The sequence below is a fragment of the Ambystoma mexicanum genome, chromosome 6p (genome assembly GCF_040938575.1).
Source record: "Ambystoma mexicanum isolate Mex_15411 chromosome 6p, UKY_AmexF1_1, whole genome shotgun sequence".
In the NCBI taxonomy this organism is placed as follows: Eukaryota; Metazoa; Chordata; class Amphibia; order Caudata; family Ambystomatidae; genus Ambystoma; species Ambystoma mexicanum.
The window spans coordinates 1,145,542,204-1,145,563,284 of NC_090935.1; the positions used below are offsets into that span (position 1 = coordinate 1,145,542,204).

Below are 21,081 nucleotides of genomic sequence, written 5' to 3' on the forward strand. Positions count from 1 at the left end.
GGCTGGTAGTATGAATGGGTTTAAAAGGTGGGATGACCAAGAACTACAGTGGCAGATATTGTTCCCCCGAAGTCCCCTGCCATTATGCCCCTTTCTATCTCATATAAAGGTATTTGGTAAGGGTCCTTCCTAAGGTAGGCAGTACCTCCGCATTTTTGCCTTGGGGAGATTGTATCCCCTCTGATGAATCTGGACTATTCGTCCCCTCTCCCCAGAGGGGAGCCAGCCCCTTCGAGGCTAAGGGAGGGGAGCCTGCTCAGCAACACCCTCACTAGGGGTCTGGGCAAGGGGTACCTTCTTACTGGGAGCGACTCCTCTCTTGGGGACAAGGACTCCCAGTCCAGTAAGGAACTCCCTATCCAGAATACATTATCTGCCTAGATGGGAATTGAAAAGACTGTTCCTTCTATTTTGGATTCTCCTCGTAGTGAAATTTCTTCAATCTCTTTGGCTTCAGGTAAAACTGGGTCCCGCCTGAACTCCACAGTCAAAGAGGAATGACGGAGTGCCCAGACAGAGAGGGAGTCGCAATAAAAACACAAGTGCCAAAGATGTTCCGAGCCTAGACACTCCAGGCAAAGAGAGCGGGGATCCGCCCTCGCGAAACGGCATTCGCAGAATGTACTGGACACGAATCCCAGACGCTCCGGCATTGACGGAGGACTAGATGACCGTGGAACCGGAGCAGGAAGGAAGGACAAAGGGAATAAAAGAAAAAATTCCTGGTGATGCTAGTACGTCCAGCCTCGACCACTCGGAGAAAAAGACTGAAGGCCGATGCGCGGGGTGGAGCTCAGGATGGCAGGCCTACGGCCACGTGCTGTGGCCCTGCTTAAAAATAAAAGAAGGCCAAAAATTACATTTTTTATGCTTTTTGACAAAAGTGTTCCGGTCCTGTCCCGAAGGACGGAATGTCCCACAAGTATGGAGGAAAGGGGACGTGACGTAGGAGCAAAAATGTTTACCTATAAAACAGAAATGTTTGAACGTTGCTATGCCTGCACATAAAGTACATTATTTACCTCCTCAGTGATTGCAGAGCTTCCCAAAAGGTACCACTGATGTACCACGATCCGGATCGATCAATGAAGCTATGTAGATGAAAGTAGGGGCGCAGCCTCCGATGTGTCAGTTTCCTATTTTTTGTGGGGTGTATTTTTAATTCCCATGTTTCATTCTTTTGAGTATTTGCCTATTTTTAGGGAGTAAAAGTGGCTGATACACGCATGTATTAAAGGGATACATTTCATCAAGGTATACAAAAGCATGCATTAGGTTTAAGGACTCAGTGACGGGATGCCATTTGTCTGGGGTGTGAAAGCCATGCCTATTTTTATTAGTAAAGAAAATTATGTAGGTAATCCAGTTTCTGAAAGGGAGGCCTGCTAAACATCCCCCCCATACCCTCTTGACAAAAAGCTCCATGCCAAAACCGTTTTTCACATGCATTGCTGTGCCAGCCTTCTGACAACTGCAGCACCTGCTCTTCAGTGGCATAAGGCAGGTTCAAAGGTCACATGTTCATTCCTGACAGCAACTGGGGTGGGGGAGGGGTGGCAGGATGTAGGCCCTACCAAGAGAAAGGTGCCAGAAAGCAAATGTGATCAATATGTAATGTTTGGAAAAACCAGGAGCATTTACAGGGTTCGAAAATTAGGGGAGCTGGGAGCTATTTAGCTCCTGTTTGTTGAATATAAGAACCCTGTTGGATTGATACCAACATCTACCAGGAAATACTTTTCTTCTCCCCAGGCCAACTGAAACCAAACACCTGTGAGAATGTAATGCTGTCCTTTTGGAACAATCTATAAACATTGGGAAACATCTATTACAGCATTTAAAGCCTTAGAGGTCATAAATAATGGACAAAATGACATATTTCCATATTATGTGGAAGTTAGATTTGCGGGACACTATGTAGTAGCTCCTCCTTCCCCAGTGGTAGCTCCTGGTCACTGGCTAATGTTTGATACCAAGAAGCTACATTTAGCTCTTACTCATCCAATTTTTATTTCACTACCTGATATACCTATCACCATAATCACTGTCTTAAAATATGCCTCTATATATTCCTTAGGGACTCTCGTCATACAGCCCAGTGAAGAGAGGATTATGTATGGCCTACCCTGTGCAGGTTGTACACCACTCATGCAAATCCCCAAAAAACACATGCATTCCCCCTGTGGTCTGTCCCGACAGTTTCTTCTGCATTCTGTCTCCTATGCTCCTGCAGTTTTGTTACTGGAGCACTTTCTAAGCCAGAGGTGCGCAAACTTTGGCACTCCAGATGTTTCGGAATAAGACTACCATGATCCCTCACCATTGACTTTGCTTGTTTGGGGGAGATAGATGTAGTCCTAACATTCAAAGGTTTTAGACAATGTTCACATAACCAGAAAATGTGACAAATTTAGCTACACAGACTTCAGCTAGTTAACACCCAACGGCAACAGTTCCTGATAAAGCATTGTTCCCTTGCTCTCATCATTTACTTCCCATGTGTGTCACTTAAGTAGTCACCAGCTTGTTGGGTCCCGACAACCTCTCTCCTTCAGATAATTGGCTCCAAAACTGCCACTTCTGGGATTACCAAATTCCGCAATTCTGCAGCTCAAGAACTTCATGCATGATACACTGGTTGCTGCTTAGAACCGTAATAGAACCTCAAAGCAACTGCTGTCAAGCGCGCTCTTCTGTGGGGCGGCAGTGCATTCACCTATAAATGTTGTCAGGATCTCATGGGAGGATGAGCACCCTCCCCGCGTTAGCAGATTTTTACACAAGATCCAGTGCCGATGTTGCCATGGTATGAAGTAGCTTACTTATCCACACATCGCCTCTAGACCTTCACAAGAATGTCCCACATATCCATGATCAAACAACTTTACACTGTATACCAGTGCTTGGACAGTGCATCTATATTCTTGCACGTTTTGCCCTCTTAGACACCATCAAATATTTAATTAGCTATGTCATGTGGTCAGCGATAACAGTCATGAGCTGAGAGGTCATGTCCAGTGGACAGGGCAAGTTTGTATCATGTACGTCTCTTAAGTGACAGTTTGTGACTTCAGGGTCTGCAGTGTAAATCAACACGTTTTGGGGCAAATTTGTTATTTTTAGTATGCGACAGCTGACCTTTTCGAGAAGCTGGTACTCTGAAAAAAAATGTAGTGACCTTATAAACTTTGGCAAGACAGATGGTGTTTTATTTTTATTTTTTATTTTACATTTTCTGCATCGATCAGGGGGACCCAGTTGCTTGTCTTCACTCCAAGGTGCAAGGTCCCGCTCACAATGAATGGCCAAAGGCGATTAACAGCGGGAGGGAGTGATTTAATGCAAATGTGAGGACCAGAGTGAGTCAAACTCAAAACATTGTGCACTAGTTTGGTTCAACAATTGTTGCTTTGACATTTATATACAACAACAAAATTCCTGGAACCCCGATTCCAGAAAACCCAAAGGAAAGGTCAGCAATGGCTTTTCAGAGACAGTTACCCAGAACAGAAATTAGTGAATACATGGTCTACCTAAAAACAGAACCAAGTACCTTGGACTGAAAACAGTTTCTGGTCATGTGCTGAAGAACTAAATGCAAAGCGTAAACAGTTACATGCAACAGCAAGACCACTCACTTCATGAGTGTTTGACCAGGCCTAGCATCTAAGAAAGAAGACGAATATTGGGCTTTCGTCTCTAAAGATATTGCAAGTCATTAAGGTGTTTAATGACCAAACAGAGTCTGAAGGCAGAGTTCCTTTATAAGGCACAGAACTCCAAGGTGACTTGAAGATCCTTTTCACATTTGGTAAGGGGTGTTTTATTCCTTATAAGACATGGTTGCACCATCCATCATACCCCATAACACTTGCTTACTCTAATGCAAGTAATCTTCCAGTAGTTTATATAATGGAGAATCTTGCGGAAAAAGAAACACAAATTCACAGTTTGATATGCTGTACAGAAAAATGCATTTAAGAAAGGTTATGTGGCTTAAGATTCATTCTCATGGTGCTATACGCATCAGTGCAAAAAATAAACATACTTCCATAAACGGTTTCTTATTTGTACGGTACCACAAAAAGTAATTTTAGAAGAAAGGAATTTAAAAAGTTAGGGCTTCGTTTAAGTGCTCCAATGGCAGCTAGAATTCTGCTCTGTATTCACTGAAGCACCAGGTGTTGTGACGTATTACAGAAGCTGAAGCGAAGTCATTTTATTCCATGATATTGGTGAATGCCATACTCTAAGACGTTAAGTATATGCACAGCAACAGAACTTCTAGTACGCAATTCCTGGCGTGAATTTTAAGTCACTGCTCCCTTCTACATAGCGCAACTAGGCACAGATAAAATAACCCCTTCAAATGATATATATAAAGTAATAAAACACAACTGAAAAAATACAGTTGTAAACTTTGAAATGTCACAATTTACATGGGGTATTTGCTAGCAGCGTCTAAAAAAACGTGAGGACCTCGCGGACAGAAAAATCACACAAATGCCCGATACATCTAGAATAGAAACAAAGAGGGCGGTTTTCTTTTCCAACAAATTAAACCGAATAAACGGGTTCTTCGTCGACTCGAGGGCAGAAGTCCATGTCTGTTTTTGCGCTGGCTAAAACAGTTCTACATTACGCAACATTCTTTTTCAACCGTCACATCAGACAAAATCTACTCAAGCGTAAACAAACCATTCAGCCATGTCGATGCTGGATAAAAGAGGGTGACCTTGCCACCACTGCACCTTGGAAGGCAGACAAAAACATCTACAAAGGACACGTGCTTTAGCTCACGGACTAACAAGCGTTTTGCAGACTCAGAATGGGCACTGCGAAATCGCTCCAAAAGTAACTGGTTCACAAGAAAAACAACGTAGCTTTTTGAGATATAAAAAATCTCTCTTGTACCAACCGTTCTACTGCTAGGTGCATTTCATTGGACATCTACCCCTGCTAAGATGGACTTCAAAACACCTGCAACCAACAAAGAACGACCAGCACTAAACTTGCACAAATTGCACCGGCGGGCTTTTTTGTTTTTCATACAACCAAGCACCGAGTTCTTACCTGCTGCCATCCCGGCGATATCGTTTTGAAAAAGCGATCGTCATTGATAGGGAAAGACTGCTGGGCTCAACCCCGAAAATAAAGTTCTTAAATACGGAAGCGTCGCACTGGCCGGCGTCTAAGTATAGCTGACGTCCTGATATGATAGGCAAACGCTCGCGGCCTGTAAGGAGATGCTGACAGCAGGCACACATTTAACGCAGGGAGCCCGGAGTAATTAATTTACCTTATGAACAGCCAGGGATACAGAAAGCATAGCGACTCACCACCAAGAAAAACGGTTCCTTCCCAAAATCGCCTCACGTTTGTGTGCTTTCGGTTGCTAGTGCATAGCAGTTCGGCGGCTTAGCACACTCACCGGAGAGCACATGCCAGCGGCCTGGAAAACAGCACGCACGCTTCGGGTTATACGTTAATGGCGCAGAGTGACAACCTTTCGATTAGTAACCGAAGCACCTTGGCATGACACACCCGCCACGCCCCCTCAGCGAGCATGGTTTGTGTTGCTCGAAGCGCCTGTAATGCTTGGGAGCAGCAGAGGGCTGCCGTTAAAAACGAAACACAAGTGAAAATGATATACAAGACCGTATGTTTTTCTATTTTAAAATGGCTAATAACTGGTGCCGTTTTATACATAAATCACAAGTTTCGTAGGGCACCTTTCATCAGCACTATAATATAGCCTCTGGGCTATGTGTCTACACATCTATGGAACTAGATTAGAAAAGCAGTAGTTAGGCTGCGGCTCGCGACATAGACTTCCCCAGTCCAGGTGCAATTTTTAATATGGCACATTTTTACGTCTAGCTAAATAAGCTTAATAACGCAGCCCGCATAAACGTGGTATTTCCTCTGCTGAATGAAGTACAATGATATCTGAGGAATTCAATCCTGTTTTAGGTTCTGCACTCAGGCAGAAGTGTGTGAAATCCAGATTTGCGAGGCTTTTGCTCCACCTTAGCAGTACCCATTCTGGATCAAGGGGGCCGAAGTCTGTTCTGTGGAGAGAAAGAGGGCATTCTGTGAAATACAGTCACGTGTACGCTTCTGTGTTGAGGTCAGAGTGCATTCTCATAGTTTTAGGTTATATTACTAAAGCAATAGAACGCGAGGAGGGGAGGCATTCCCGGTCGGGTAATGCCCCTGGGGCGATAGTTACAAGCCCGAGCGGTAATGCCCCCCCCCCCCCATCTCCTTCGAGAGTTCTATTGCTATTAGAACCTAGGCACGTTGTACCGGGGTACTAGTATTTTTACTCGAGTTGAGAAACAGCACGTGAACCGTTTCTCAACTTGAGCAACAAAAAAAAGGAAAAGAAAATGGCTGCAATGGAACAGGGTGAAGGGCCTACACGTAGTCCCTTCTCTGAGAGAGAGAGAGAGAGAGAGAGAGAGAGAGAGAGAGAGAGAGAGAGAGAGAGAGAGAGAGAGAGAGAGAGAGAGAGAGAGAGAGAGAGAGAGAGAGAGAGAGAGAGAGAGAGAGAGAGAGAGAGAGAGAGAGAGAGAGAGAGAGAGAGAGAGAGAGAGAGAGAGAGAGAGAGAGAGAGAGAGAGAGAGAGAGAGAGAGAGAGAGAGAGAGAGATTGAGATTCAAGTCACTCCTGGCAGATAAGTATGCTTAACATATCCACAGTATATAATTATGGTACTCCAGTTAAATTATTTAATAGTAAGATGCCAAAAGGAGGCTTATGTGAGGAATTTGACCATCCGTACGAGAAAAGTGCGCTTACCGGCGCTTTGTTTGTTCATGAAGACTGAATGATGGGGCCCATTCCCGCACACATTTTCCACGCTCACCACACAGCAGAAAAATAGTCATGTACTCTGGGAGGACACAGCTTACCAGCGCCGCTCTCCCCTGTCATGTGTAGCTGACACCTGACAGCTCTGGGTACATAAAAAGCCTCTGGCCGTGGGCAGCCTGATTAGTATTTCAAGGCCCCATGGATTTGCATCTTTTTTGTTATACTTTGCTGGTGGTGGCGAATACTGAAGAATGTTAATTAGCAGGCCTCAGGGAAGGCCTGGGTGCAGGGAGTGAAAATGGAGGCCAAACCTAGTCACCTCTTTGTAATGCAATGTGTCAACTTGGTACTAACACCCCTCCTTGGTATGAAATGGCAGTGAATGTTTGTAGTATTTGAAGATAGTTGGAAGTCATCAGGAAGCAGGTAAAACACTGGAAGCTTTAGTACATTAAAATGAGTAAGTTTATTCCAAGTTATAGGGCAAGTTAAGTAGGAAAGGCAGGAACTAAAACAGATAAAATCTGTCCAGTTAGGTTCTCCCATCCTGTGTTCCAACTGTAACTATTGGAACACTGATGTGCCATATGATTCTAGATGCCATCACTGTATTCTATCTGCACAGTGTGCCCCCAATGCAGATAGATACTACAGATACTACACATCTCCCTCTCTTCCAAATGAAACACGCAAACAGAAACTGCAGACCAGGCACTCTGAAACCATCAGGAAATTCAACACTCATACAATCTGTCAAAATCATACAATCGCATCCATAAAAACATATCTACATTCGCGTATCTAACATTCAACCAACCAAAATATACAAAACTACACCTGCCCGGGACTGCCAATCCCGGGCCTCACAGCTGCAAGCGCATACCATACCTTACCACACTCTCAGCCATCAACACATCTCCTCCCACTGCATCTGCCACATGGAGAACCGGGTCTGCTACACCCGTAGCACATCTGCTTACTCACGCAACCACCAGATAACTAACATCCAGATAGACCATTATAATACATCAACACATCACCACCACATCACAACCATAATCCCATCACACCACCATTCTACTCAGAAGAACCAGTCATTCGCGTCATCCATTTATACAGTTCACATACACCCCCACTGCCTAAAGGAAAACACATAAAAGTGTGAAAAGAAACAAAAGATACTCACAGGACAAAGATCACATAAAAACAACGCAAAACTGGGAAAGAACAGCGCGTGAAAAGAAAACACTGCGACAGAGACTGATCAGGTTCTGAGTCCAAGTGCACAATGATCTTTCATAAAAATTTAATTCAGTCAAAATATAAAAGCATTCAAAGCTTAAAACATGTATGGACAAAAAATAAAATAAACTGGTTAAATAATAATTATCATACGCACATAACTTCATTAATAGCATGCTACTCATCATACACCCATCACCCGTGCGTACTTATCACGCATCCTGAGTATTCAAACATAGGGGCAATTATCATTCGTATCACTTTGATTGCCAGGTTGCAGTCCTTTTTGGCTTTTATTCCTTTTATGGCGATATCTTATATGTGCCCAAATAAGTTTGAAATGTATATCTTTGCCTAGAATCTGCACCCTAAGCGCTTATTGCGACTGCAGCAATAACAAAAAAATGTCTCCTAAAAAGGCACTATTGTGGGTTTGTGCTTCTGGAAAAAACGTTATAAACACCAATTATTATTTGTAATAAAAGTTTCTTTATTCTTTGGCGTGTCTTTGCTCTTTTTCCTTCTTGATTACATTAATTCTCATGCAAATCACATTCAAACTTTTCTCCAGTTGCATTAACTTTCATGCAGCTCTTTGTAGTTCATTTCAAAATTGTATTAAATTTCATACAATTCACAGTCTTAATTTTTCTCTTTCTTTGTTATTAACTTATTCCAAAATTATATTTCCAAACAACTCAAAAAAGGAATTTTTCAGTTTTCATTCCTTATGTTTAAATGTATTTCTCTCTAAATGTGTCTCTCAACACGTGTTTCTCCACAGTGTAAGAACTGTGGTTCATCAGGAGAGATACTGAGGAAAAAGTCTAAAAAAAGTACAGAAAACAAATAATTGAAATTAGAAACGATAAGAAACACAAGAATTGAATTGTAGGGATGGGAGATTCTTTTAGTTTTATTTACTCACCTAGAGTGATTTTTTTCTTTGTTTATGATTGAATGAAATTTCACTATAGTTTCTCATTTACTTCCCAATGTTCAATATGCTTTTATCTGAAACAATATATGAAGCCTATCAGTTGAATCGGTTGGCCCATACAATAGTTTTCCAATTAATATTAAAAGCATTGAGGCAGCTTCACAACTCACTAATGATGCCAGCTTGCCTACTAGTGACACAAGTCTTAACTCCCCATTCCGCAGCTATAGGGGAACTGCATCACACATGGTACCAGCTATAAGGGAACTGCATCACACATGGTATCAGCTATAAGGGAACTGCATCACACATGGTGCCAGCTAAGTTACCTGAGTCACAAGTATAGACTCCCCAGGTATAGTATTAAGAAAAAGGGGAAGTCAACGAAAATGTCCTGACTATTCCTTGACAGCATTTACCTTTTAGTTTCTGGTTCTTGGGTACGATTGCCTCGTCAGACTGTCTGGATCTGCGCTGTTTGTTATGCTAATTTTCTCTCTTTTTATAAGGGCCACCACAAATGGTGGGACAGGCCCCCCAATAGATGGGGCAGTAGGGTTTGGGCACCCTGGGGGCAGATTGGCACACTAATGTGGCCATCTGCGCCAAGCAAAGTTGGGTAAACAAAGAAAATACAAAATTGTAGGCTGCTTTTTAGGGGGGGCTGAGGGGCACCCTACATTGCCGGCAAATGTTCTACTGTAACGGGGGATGGTCCTCTCCCCCACCACCCCAAATGGAGGGCCCCACCTCATGCATCCCTCACTGGCGTCAGAGGGGGGGGCACCTCATGCATCCCTCCCTGGGGTCAGATGCCCCTTCCTAGGAGCAGATATCTGCCCCCAGGCAGGGTTGCATGAGGTGGGGGCCTCCATTTGGGGTGGCGGGGGTGAGTGCCACACCCGTTGCAGTATAACATTCTCTGCCAAGTTAGGGTGGCCCTCAGCCCCCCCCCCTAAAAAGCAGCCTACGATTTTGTATTATTTTCTTTGTTTACCCAACTTCGCTTGACACAGATGGGCACATTAGTGTGCCAATCTGCCCCCAGGGTGCCCAAACCCTATTGCCCCATGCATTGGTGGGCCTGTTCCATCATTTTTGGGGTTAAGCAACCTCGCAGTGACCATGAACTACTAACGGTATACTGGCGCTGTGATGCTTCTTCACCTACAAACACGTTCAGTAAATTCACACCTTGCCTAACTGTTAACGCATGGATTACGATGGAACGAGCATGTCCTTTCACTTTTAAATGAGGACATCTTGAGTAACTTTATCTGCTGGCTGGTTTGGTGAATCATACACATCCACGCTCCAGTTGTATAAACTCCATTCCATCACATCTACACACAGTTATTTAATTCCTAAACATGAATTCAGTGTGGAAGTTCAACAATATAAAGCCTGGCTGTGCAAGCAAAAGAAAATGGCCATGTCTTTACCATTGTCAGACTTAAAACGGTTAGTTCCTTGAACTGCTAGTATAAGAATTGGATGAGGTTCAAATGAGCTCATCTTTATCAACATGACAGAGAAGTTATGCTGAAGGCAATGGGTCCCATAAATACATCTGAAATCTGGTCCCTATTGAATATTGCTAACCACTCAGCAATTACCAGTCCAGATTAATGGCGTCTTGGAAAGTGATTGGGTAACATATTACACCAAATTATACACTCGTCCCGAGCTTAATATGCAGAGAACATCAATGCCGGTTTCTAATGCTGAGCAAATGCACATACAAGAAGATGATGTCCTGTGTTATATCCAGAAATCAAGCACCCAGACCAGATAGTCTTAATAATCATATGTTCAAACAACATCCACAGATATGGTGAAGGATTCTTTCCAACATCTTTAATCAAATCCTACAGACAAATGTTATTCCAAAATCCTGGCGCCGCTCTATTTTTGTGCCAATCTTTAAGAGAGGCGATATATCTGCTCCGTCTTGTTATAGACCGATAGCCCTCTTGGACGCTCCAGGCAAAATCTTTTCACGATTTATTCTAAGGGACTTCAATAGATGGGCTATAGAGCAGGCTAAACGTGAGCCTCAAACTGGGTTTATTCCTGAATTAGGAACTTCAATTAATTTACTAACCATAACGTCTATTATTACGCATTATCGGTCAATCAAACAACCATTAGATTTTGTTTTTCTTCATTTATGCGCAGCGATTGACTCGGTTTCCCGAGAACTCCTACTCTACAAACTGGAGCGTGAGGTGTGTGATGCTGGAAATGCATCAGAGGGACAGGGCCTCTGAATCCTTGTCCTTTACTGTTTTTATCGTGTGTTCTGTAGTGTTTTCTGCCCAGGAGTCCATGTGGGACTCCTGGCAGTGCAGCTCTCTTTTGGTTTGGTGAACAGACCCATGGGATACCCTTATGGCACCCATGGGTAGGGGTACAACCCTGTGCCCCTAGTGTATGTTTTTGGGCACCTGTGGGTGGCCCACAGAGCAGGGTATGGGCTGGTGGCAGCTCCATACTGAATTTGACAGGTGCTCTGGGTGTCCTCCATTTTGGGATACCCAGGCCCTGCCATTGGGATCAGTTGATTCCTGATAGGAAACAAGATGGCCCCTGTGGCCTCTTGCTTTCTATTGCCTGTTACCTTGTTTTCCCAAAAGTCCTAGGAAGCCCTGACTCTATCCCTTCCCCCTGACTGGCTGTTGGGTGGAAGTTCCATATATGGTGTTGTTGTGAAGGCCCAGCTAGACTGACTGGGGCCTTCCCAGTGACTGTATGTTGTGGGTACCTCCTGTGGGTGGGACCTGGGTGAATGGAGTGTGTGACCAATATACACTCCTTGTTGTGGTCGTCTGGTTTCTGGTATGAGACACAAAGACTGAGAGTGCCCTGCCCGAAACTGGCCTGAATGCAGTGTGTAGTGTTGAATGGCTGGGTACTTGTCCAAATCCACATTCCTTGTTGTGAGTGTCTGAAAGGGAGGAGTGTGGCCTGAATGCACTGTGTGCCTGATTGGCTGACTGAATGCATGAATGCCCTTCTGTATGATTGGCTGCTGAGTGTGTGCCAGCAGTGTGGATGAGAGACAGAATAGTATATCTGGGGACCTCTCACCACTGGTAATTGTTCAGAAGTGTTCAGAAGCGTTCAGAAGCTGAGTCTCCACTCTAAGAGTAACTGGAACTGCTGATCCTCGACGCCCAGCTGGAAGAAGAAGACTTGCTGTTGCTCTTGCTTCGACCGATCTGAAAGCTGCCGAATTCGTCGAGGACTGACCCGAGAGAGGACCTGGTAAGGCGCCCTCTTCCCGTGCACCGAGGGATCATCGAGCACCGCTACATCTTCGCCGAAGCGCCCTGGAAGTCAGACCCTCGAAAGGCTGCCGACCCGAGACGGGACCGCCGAGGAGATCGAAGTGAAGCACCCGGACATCGCCGCCGTCGAAGTCCATTGCCGTCGACCAGGGTTTGCAGGTCTGTGTAACCGCTGGAGGCCCGTCGAAGTTGTGTTGCCCAGCCGTGGGAACCACTTGACGCCATGCCGCCGACGACCGGAGCCGTCCGCTCCTTGCCTAAGAACATTTGAATCGAAGGTCTCCCTCGTCCGCACCGTCGACCGCTTTATCCTGCCGGAGAAAGTCGAGAACGACCAACGCGCCGAGGAGAAACCTGCCGGTGGGTTTCCCGCCACCCGAAGACTACAAAGACTCGAACGACTCGACGCCCTTGCTGGGCCCCCGTCTTCACGAATCTTTGCGGTCCAGAACAATTGTCGTCGAGGTGCCCCGCACGCCTCTGCCTTGCAGGACGCCAACGCTCCGTCGTCGACGGGCACCGCTTGGATCGAAGCTGCCGCCTCATCGACGCTGTTCTACCCTGTTTGTTGTCGGACGTTCGACGCCCCGTGTCTCCCGCTTGAAAGGGAAGGCATTCAAGAAGGGCCGTCGATTCCCCGATGCCGAACGCCGAGTTCCTCGACAGACGTTTGACGCCCCGTGTCTCCCGCTTGAAAGGGAAGGCATTCAAGAAGGGCGTCGATTCCCCGCCGCCGAACGCCGAGTTCCTCGACGCTTCTCGACGCCTCTCGACGATCCGTGACTCCTGCTTGAAAGGGGGTCGCTCAAGAAGGATCTGTCGACGCCTCTTCGAAGAACTCGACTCCACCAGGTACACTGGGGGGGTAAAAACATTATAGGAGGGAATAAGACTTGCAGAACAATATATGGACTGGGCTTGTGCTATATCTTTATTTTACAGGTTGCCCAGGTGGGGGGATCTCCACACAGAACTGTGTCTAGTGGTAGGGGCCAGTATTCTGCCTATTGCTCAACCATCTTATTTTCTCTCCTCTCTCTATTGCTGGTTTCACTCTATTGATCTGTGTGACATTGTTACAGTATTGTTGATGCACTTTAATGAGATCTAATACAAAGGGTGGTACCACTTTAGAATTGTATATATTTGCCATTGTTGATTTTCCTAAGTACAAAGTGAGTTATTATGATAAGTGTACATAACCTTGAATATTGATTATATAAAGACTGTGTTCTAACCAATACAGTGTGTGGACATTCCTTTGTGGGGGCTTGGGGACTACACTGTACTTAAGAACCAGCCTGCATCACCTCCTGAGAAGCTAGGCCTTGATTGCTCGACCATAGCTACCGAATAGAGAATCTAGGCTGGGGTCCTCTGTGCCTCCCCTCTACCATATAGAGAGCAGAAGTACAGACCACCCCCTACCAGTCTTTACAGTGTGTCCGCCATATATTATTCAACTCATCAGTGCTTTACATACTGATACCAGCATTCAGGTTAGGTTGACTCTAGAGGGCGTTTTATTGGCTCGCATCAAAACTTGTAGAGTGCTGAGGAAAAGGTGTATTCTTGCCTCGGCTCTCTTAAATTTTTTTATAGCCGACATTGGTGATGCCTTTAATGGAATTTTAACTGATGCCCCAAGCTAGCAACCAAAGCTATTCCGGCCCTGCTTTACACCGACGACTTGGTGCTTATCTCCAAATCGCCTCAAGGTTTGCAAAATTTGTTGGATGCTTTGTCAGCATATGTCACGAAGAATCTACTGAACATCAATTTGGAGAAAACAAAAATTACGATATGTAACTCCAAAATGAAGAGTCAAGTTAAGTCCTTCAAGTGGTCTATTCACGACAAACATCTTGATCGTGTCCAACAATATACTTACTTGGGTGTAATAGTTTCTAATTTCAAGAACAAGACATATTTGACAAGTCTGGGTGACAAGTTACATATGACCATTTCACAAATCATTATTACCCAGGCCAAATACGCAAATTTTCGATAAACCCACCTCACATATTTTCGCCAAAAGGTCATGCCAGTTTTACTGTATGGCTCTGAAACTAGAGACTTAATATCTGAAACAAGGTGGCCCAAATTAGAGAGAAAATATTGGAAGCAGATTCTTGGCTTGCCGAACTGTATTCTAGTTGCATGGATTAGAAATGAATTAGGTTTAATTCCATTGCACACTCGTCATCTTTGGCAGTTGATCACCTTATTTAGGAAGTGTATTCGGATAACAAACAAATATGTTGATAGGCAAGTGGTAATCAATGCCTTGGTTGACGCTGATGTGGGTATTGATCTTCTTACAGAATCCAACAAGAGCTAAAACCAAATTGTTCATATGATATTGTATCAGAACCAGAGAAATGTGTTTGCAGTACCGAGATTTTGAAGGCAACCTCCATTTATACAAGAAACATAGTATAACAGAGCCATATATGATTAAAATAACCTTTGCTTGACCAGAGATCAAACTTTCCTCGACTCAGGTTTAATGTATGGCCTACCAGGGAGATATATAGCTAAACACAAAATCATTCTCCAACAAGACAATTTCTGTTATTTTTGTCAGGTCAAAAGACAACCTGAAACACTACGTCATTTAATGGTGGGAAGTCCTTCGACCAAAGCAAACTCAGTCCTAAAAGAATTTACAGAAATAACTCCGGATAAGTGATGGCCAATTATTTTTTGTGGGTTGATTACCTCGCTCAGAATTGGTGCAATTGGGTTTTTAAATGACTTGAATCTGCAGGATGTTTAGATTATTTGATCGGTTGATTTAGGTCTATTTTTCTTATTTGCTTTCCTTCATGATATGGTTGATTACTTATCTTTTATGATTTGAACTGAACTAAGCAATGTTTTCTCATTTTTTTAATTCCTTGGTTTAAAGTTGTATCGTTGCATTAGTATTCTAATTGTGTCTTTTTCTTTTTGTATATGTTAAGTTATATGACATTTTTGATAAAACATAGTAAAGTTGATTTAATTCAGCTCTATCAAAAAAAAAATGTGGTTAATAACACAGAGTTTGGCTGCATGATGGGCTCGAAAGGGGCTCAAACCGTCCAGCTAAATTGTGGTGTTTAAACCAAGTAGACAAAAGGCAAGCTCAAATCCAACAGCATTCCCACGATCTCAGATATCTTGGCAAGGCACTTCGACATTATGGCGAAGGCGAGTCTGGGTGTAGTTCATCTGTAGCATCCTTCAGTTATTATTTTGGTTCGAGCCAATGTGCTGTATGTCCTGTGTAAAACATTCTGTTCACATTTAAGCCTGGAGTTTCGGGAGACCTTTTGCACCTGCATGCAGACCCAACCCAACTGCATATCTTGTAAGGATTTATCTCCCAGGCTTCCTTTGTGTGGATTTCCTGTGAAGTGGGCTGTGTCTTACAGTACATTATGTAAGGAAGAGAGTGTCTTGCTGCCAACAAGCATCGTGCAGCCAATGCAGAATCATTCAGGGGTGCCTCTGGTAAAGATGGCAAACTCCACCAGACAGGACCAGTTAAAGCAGTGTAAGTGAGAAAGAGCGCTGCTGGCATGTTCGTTTGAGCAAAAAGTTGTATAAGTGCAGAAGACGCACATGTTCAAATAGAGATCCCCCAGCTTGTCAGACCCCTGTTCTCTTCCATTCTCTATGACACTCTACACAATTCTCCCTTGCCTCCAGAATCCATCCGCTTTCTAATTAAGGCAGTATGTATGGTTGCTTGCTATTTTTTTATGGCACCCTATACCATGCTTCCATGTTTCTTTACCATGTAACACACTTAATGTCCGAGTTGTATTCATGTAAGACTGTACCTAAGAATACTATCATGCCAACTGCACTAAGTGAATATTCTGTAACCGCACCAAGATGCCTCAGGGCCGCTGTGGGTGTTATAAATGCAAATAAATAAAAATAAATAATAACCAGAATAGGGATTTCACCAGTTATGTCCCAATTCCTGTGAGCCTCATTCAGATTTCCAGTGTTAACAGTGGTAGAAAACAGCTGTCTCAATGTCTAGTCCTTTTGCAAGCCATGTGAGTTTCAAATACGTTTTTTTGCTAAAAATACATATTTAGAAATCCGGGAGCTGCACATGCCCTTTAAATCATCTTCAAGGGTACCCAAGGTCTGACAAGAAATTCACTGAATGTACAGCATAGTGTCTTAAAGAACGGGAGTTTAATTGAATATGGGATATTGGCAAAGAAATTCCACTATTTTGATTGGGGATATTCATCCCATAAGGGACAGAGGAATTGTAGTCTGTGATAAAGTCCCCCGCCTGACTCTGAACTCTTGTGGTCAAAAGTGGGGTGGCCTAAGGTACTGAGTACCACCATCTGTGGTGTAATGTCTGACAAGAGAGCTGTATGGAGAGAATTCCCAATGCCTTAGCCCCCTTCTTCCGATTGTCTGGCAGGGACTTTGCACATGGACCAATATAGCGTTCCCAAGTCCACCATTGATCCATTAAGACCCACCCAAAATGTACACTAGAAAACCGGCAAGGAAACATCCATGTCGTATGGGCGTACACTACATACGAACGGCCATAAATCAAAACCCCCTTTCTCCCCACGCGCCATTCACACCTTGTAGCACTGGCCGTTAGAGGGACCACAGCACTGGTACCGGGAGAGCAGGCTATAGTTTGAATGTCTAATATGCTCTGTGGAACGTAACCAGTTCATAGATAATTCAAAAGGCCACCGAGCATGAAATAAGCTTGTTCCAGCCAACCAGACAATCCAGTGCTACAATAATAAACACAAATGCTTTACAACAGCCCAGCCCGCAGAACACCAAATGTGGAGAAAGACCTCCCAGAGAGTGGAGTTTGTTGAACATAAAATGACAGAGCTTTGTGTGAAGGAAGGAGGCATTTGGGGTCAAGAGAGATGAAGTTGTTATTTTGAGTTGGGACCAGTTTGGAGGCAGCGGGCGGAAGGAGCAGGAAGAGGCAGATGCAGAACAAGAGTCTGTGAGTTGGAGAATGTCGACCAGAGTACAGTAGGAGGGTGATGGTGATGAGCAGGGGGAGTTGGGGAAGAGTACTGAGAAAGAGGGAACTTCCAAGTATATTATTGACGAGGTGAGACTTGGACAGATGGCAGAGATTGTAGAGAAGAGTTGATGGATAATACTGAGAAGAAGCCCAAAAATAGGGGGAAGTGGAAAGAAGATCAGCAAGGTGGAGAGGAGGAGGAGGAGAAAGTTTAATTTTAAGAGGAGGAGAAAGGAACAGGAGCATGGTGTGGGGGTGGCGAGGAGGCTCACAGTAGAGGGAGTGGAATCAGAAGTTCAAATTAGATCGTGGGGTGGAGAGTTTGGAGGAAAAGGGGGTACCCAGAGGTAGAACAGGGAGGTATCAGGCCAAGAGAGGTGGATAAGGAATGAGAAAAAAGGAGAGAGAAAACAAGTTAGTGGAGGAATTGTTGAAAAAGGTGGAGAGAAAAAACTTAGTGCAGTCATGAGAGGAGGAAGGAAATGGTTTTGAGTGGAGGGGAAACCACTAGCTTGGCAGAGAAGTTGAGCCCTGGGATATCTGAGAGGAGAGGTTTAGTCAAAGACCAGAAATATCTAGAGGCCAGGTGGCCTAGAAAGCAATGCAGAGATAAAGGAAGAGAATTCGGAGGAGAAAAAAGTGAGAAAGTGCATAAAGATATCAGATGGAAAACGGAGCTTAGACAAGGAAGGAGGGCTGGAGAGCAGGGTGCATCAGGCCCACAGCAGGTTGCAGGATAGAATGGAATCCAGAGTATGAGAAAGTTAATCTGAGGCAGGAGGAGGAACAAGCATGTGGCAAATCATGCAAGAAGTGCAGATGGAGCCAGAGAAGAGACGAGTCACAAGCTTGAACGTTTACCTTAGGAACTAGTGCATGCAGGGGTCTCAGTGAGTATGGGGGAGCTGGGAAACCATAGAACCAATACCCCTTAGACAAGGTGGGTGTGAGTAGTCAAAGACCAACAATCCTACCTGCCTATGATAGACGACTTGGGGTTGTGTTAAACTCTCATCTGAGCCCTGCAAAGTCCTCCAATGTGGGTAACCCATTCGCATCCTGCTGACTTGAACATCACAAAATAGATCAACTTCGTTTGGACTCCACATGACTATCGGACAATTATTACAGTGAGCTTCCAAAAAACACCATACTCACTTAACTTGCAGGCACATACTACCTCACTCCCACTGTTAATTTCTCTTACCTCACTATTCGTTCACCCATTTGTCTACCACCTTCTCAATTGACTACTTTCTAAAATCTCATACAACCCAAAGGCCCAGCAGATACCCCACACTCATTGTTGATCTATAACTAGGCTCCCAAGTCCCATTAGACTTCCCCATATCGGCAGGTAAAATGACCCAAAGCATTTATATCCGGTCACATTTTAGGCTGTCTTTCATCAAGTCCTTTTCTCTTTGTATTTTGATATTTGTCGTTTTTGTTTTTCCCCGTTATATGGGTCCAAATGGGTTTAAGAAGAAGGCTGCAGTGCCTTACCAAGACTATTTTCACTTTTTAATTGGGGATTTTTTAATAAGACGAGATTTTCCCAAACAATAAAAAGGTAGATAGTTTTCCTGAGTGGGGATTAGTTCCTTGCCCTCAGGACCTGCAGCCGCACCAAAACCCCCTTCCTCGAGTGCAAGTACATTGGGGCCTTCCTGGCATCAAAAGCAAATATCTCAGTTTGTGCAGTTTAAGAGAGGTTCTCTCACCCCTTCCGGCTCTTCGTGCTTTAGGATGACCCAAACCGCTCTTCTTGATCTGCACTAGTTTTGTGCTTTTCTGTATCCCAGAGCCCATTACTCACTAGATTAGTTTTATCAGCAGGTGGATCAGTGGACATAGGATGCAGGGAAAGACAGATGGTCTTGGAAGTCTGCATGGGGTTTCTCCCGAATTTCTCTTTCCCCACTTCTCTAAACTCACAGTAATCTCCTGAACCCAGCTTGTGCATCCGCCCACATTCGTGGCCTGCCTCAAGCTGTCTGGTTAGATAAATGATGCTTCTTTCTCCTCCTGGTCCCTTTCCGCACCACTTGATGTTCTTGGCTCAGCTTCTTTTTCTCCTCTGTTTCCTCTGTACCACCTTTAGAACCAATGTCACTTTCTATTTGACTGTTCACCATTTAACATCTCTCCTCAATGTTACTACTTCAGAGGGAATAGTGGTCTCTGATCTTGCCAACTTCCTTTTTTCTGGGCTCTCACCACTTGGTCCTGCACCACCACACCTCCCTACAACCTTCTCTAGACTTTCACTCCACCAGCTTGATGTTACTGTCTCCTCCTGCCAATTTCCTTATGTTACCATTTCATCTCTTATTTCCTTAATTCTCACTACACATCCTTCTCCTTTTCTACCACGTCTTCTCTAGTTAACATCTCAGGGGATGTAATTGATGTCTCCTCCGGTTTTTGTAACGATCATTATCTCTGTTTTGCCTGAGTTAATTTTGAGGTGGTTCAGGTTCATCCAATTGAATATTTCACAAAGGCAATTCTCTAGTGTTGGTTTATCTACTCGGGTGTCTTGTATTTTGAAGATTATTTGTGTGTCGTTGGCACAGTGTAGCATGTGAGGCCGTGTCTTTTGATGATTTTGATTAATAGATATCGGTAGATGTTGAATAAAAGCAGGAGGAAAGAGGATGCTTGTGGTACTCTACATGTGGAGTCTCTTGGGTTGGACTTAAAAGGTTTTATCCATACGGTTTCCGTTCTGATTATTAGGAAGGATTTGATCCATAGTAGGGCGGTACCTCTTATCCCAGTCCTTCTAATCTTTCTATGAGGATGTCATGGTTGACAGTGTCGAATGCTGCGAATAGGTCAAGAAGAATCAAGGCAGTACTGTTGTCAGAGTCTGCGTTTTTTTTTAGGTCGTCCCATATTGAGAGGAGAGCTGATTCCGTTCCTCTCATTGGTCTGAATCCAACTTGTGCCTGGTCTAGTAGGCAGTGCTCTTCTATGAATTCTTGGGTTATTTTGTAAACGTACGTTTCTAGCAGTTTGGCTATGTACGGGATGTCGGAGATAGGTCTGTAGTTGGATAAGTCCTCTACCTTCCTTGTTGCGTCTTGGAGTAGCGGCCTGATGTATGCCGGTTTGAAGGCCTGTGGTACTTTACCTGTTGAGAGTGAAAGGTTGAGGACATTCCTGTGGTATTCCAGGGGGGTCCTTGTTTGAGAATTAATTTGTATATGTTCGGAGGGCAGGGGTCTTCTGGAGTGCCCGATTTGTTGCTTTGATTTACTAGTTTGACGAAAGTCTCCACTGATATTGCGAGGAAGCTTCGTAGTTTGTTCCGATGTTCCTTGTGAAGGTAGGTAGGGTCTGAAGTGTGATCGCGTGGTCTGCTTTGTATGGTGTGTTGGATGGAAGTGATTTTATTTTTGAAGTGGTCTCCTAGGTCATCGCATAGTTTCATCGATGGAATTGGCGTGCTGCTGCATCCCGGTGGGTTTTTTATTTCGTTTATGATTTTGAAGAGCTCTTTTTGGGTGTTTGGTGCTTTGAAGATTCGGTTGTCGTAGTGTTTCCTCTTCGCTTTTTGTATTTGTGGATCTGTTGCAGGAATTTCAATTTGGTTGCAGTGTTGTTGTTGATCCTCCATTCAAATTCTAGTTTTCATTATTTTCTTTTCATGGCACCGAGTAGCGGGGTGAACCATTTTGCCATTATTTTCTTACGAGAGGGGGTGAAAGATTTTTCTTTGGTGATGTCATCTAGGGTTGTTACGATACAGGTATGGA

General features: G+C 44.1%; 1 protein-coding gene across 5 annotated transcripts in view; it reads right to left on the bottom strand.

The window, feature by feature from the left end:
* The window catches only part of KANK1 (KN motif and ankyrin repeat domains 1), a 1,603,545-nt gene that overhangs the window by 881,641 nt on the left and 700,823 nt on the right, over positions 1-21,081 (bottom strand). The window contains exon 1 of one of the 5 annotated variants that reach the window (XM_069625754.1): positions 5,340-5,494. The exons of 3 other annotated variants lie outside the window; for them this stretch is intronic. The gene's annotated coding sequence lies outside the window, so the exon portion shown is untranslated. Of the gene's footprint in view, positions 1-5,073; positions 5,198-5,339; positions 5,495-21,081 lie in introns of those variants that run through there. One more of the 5 variants, XM_069625755.1, reaches the window with a different exon arrangement.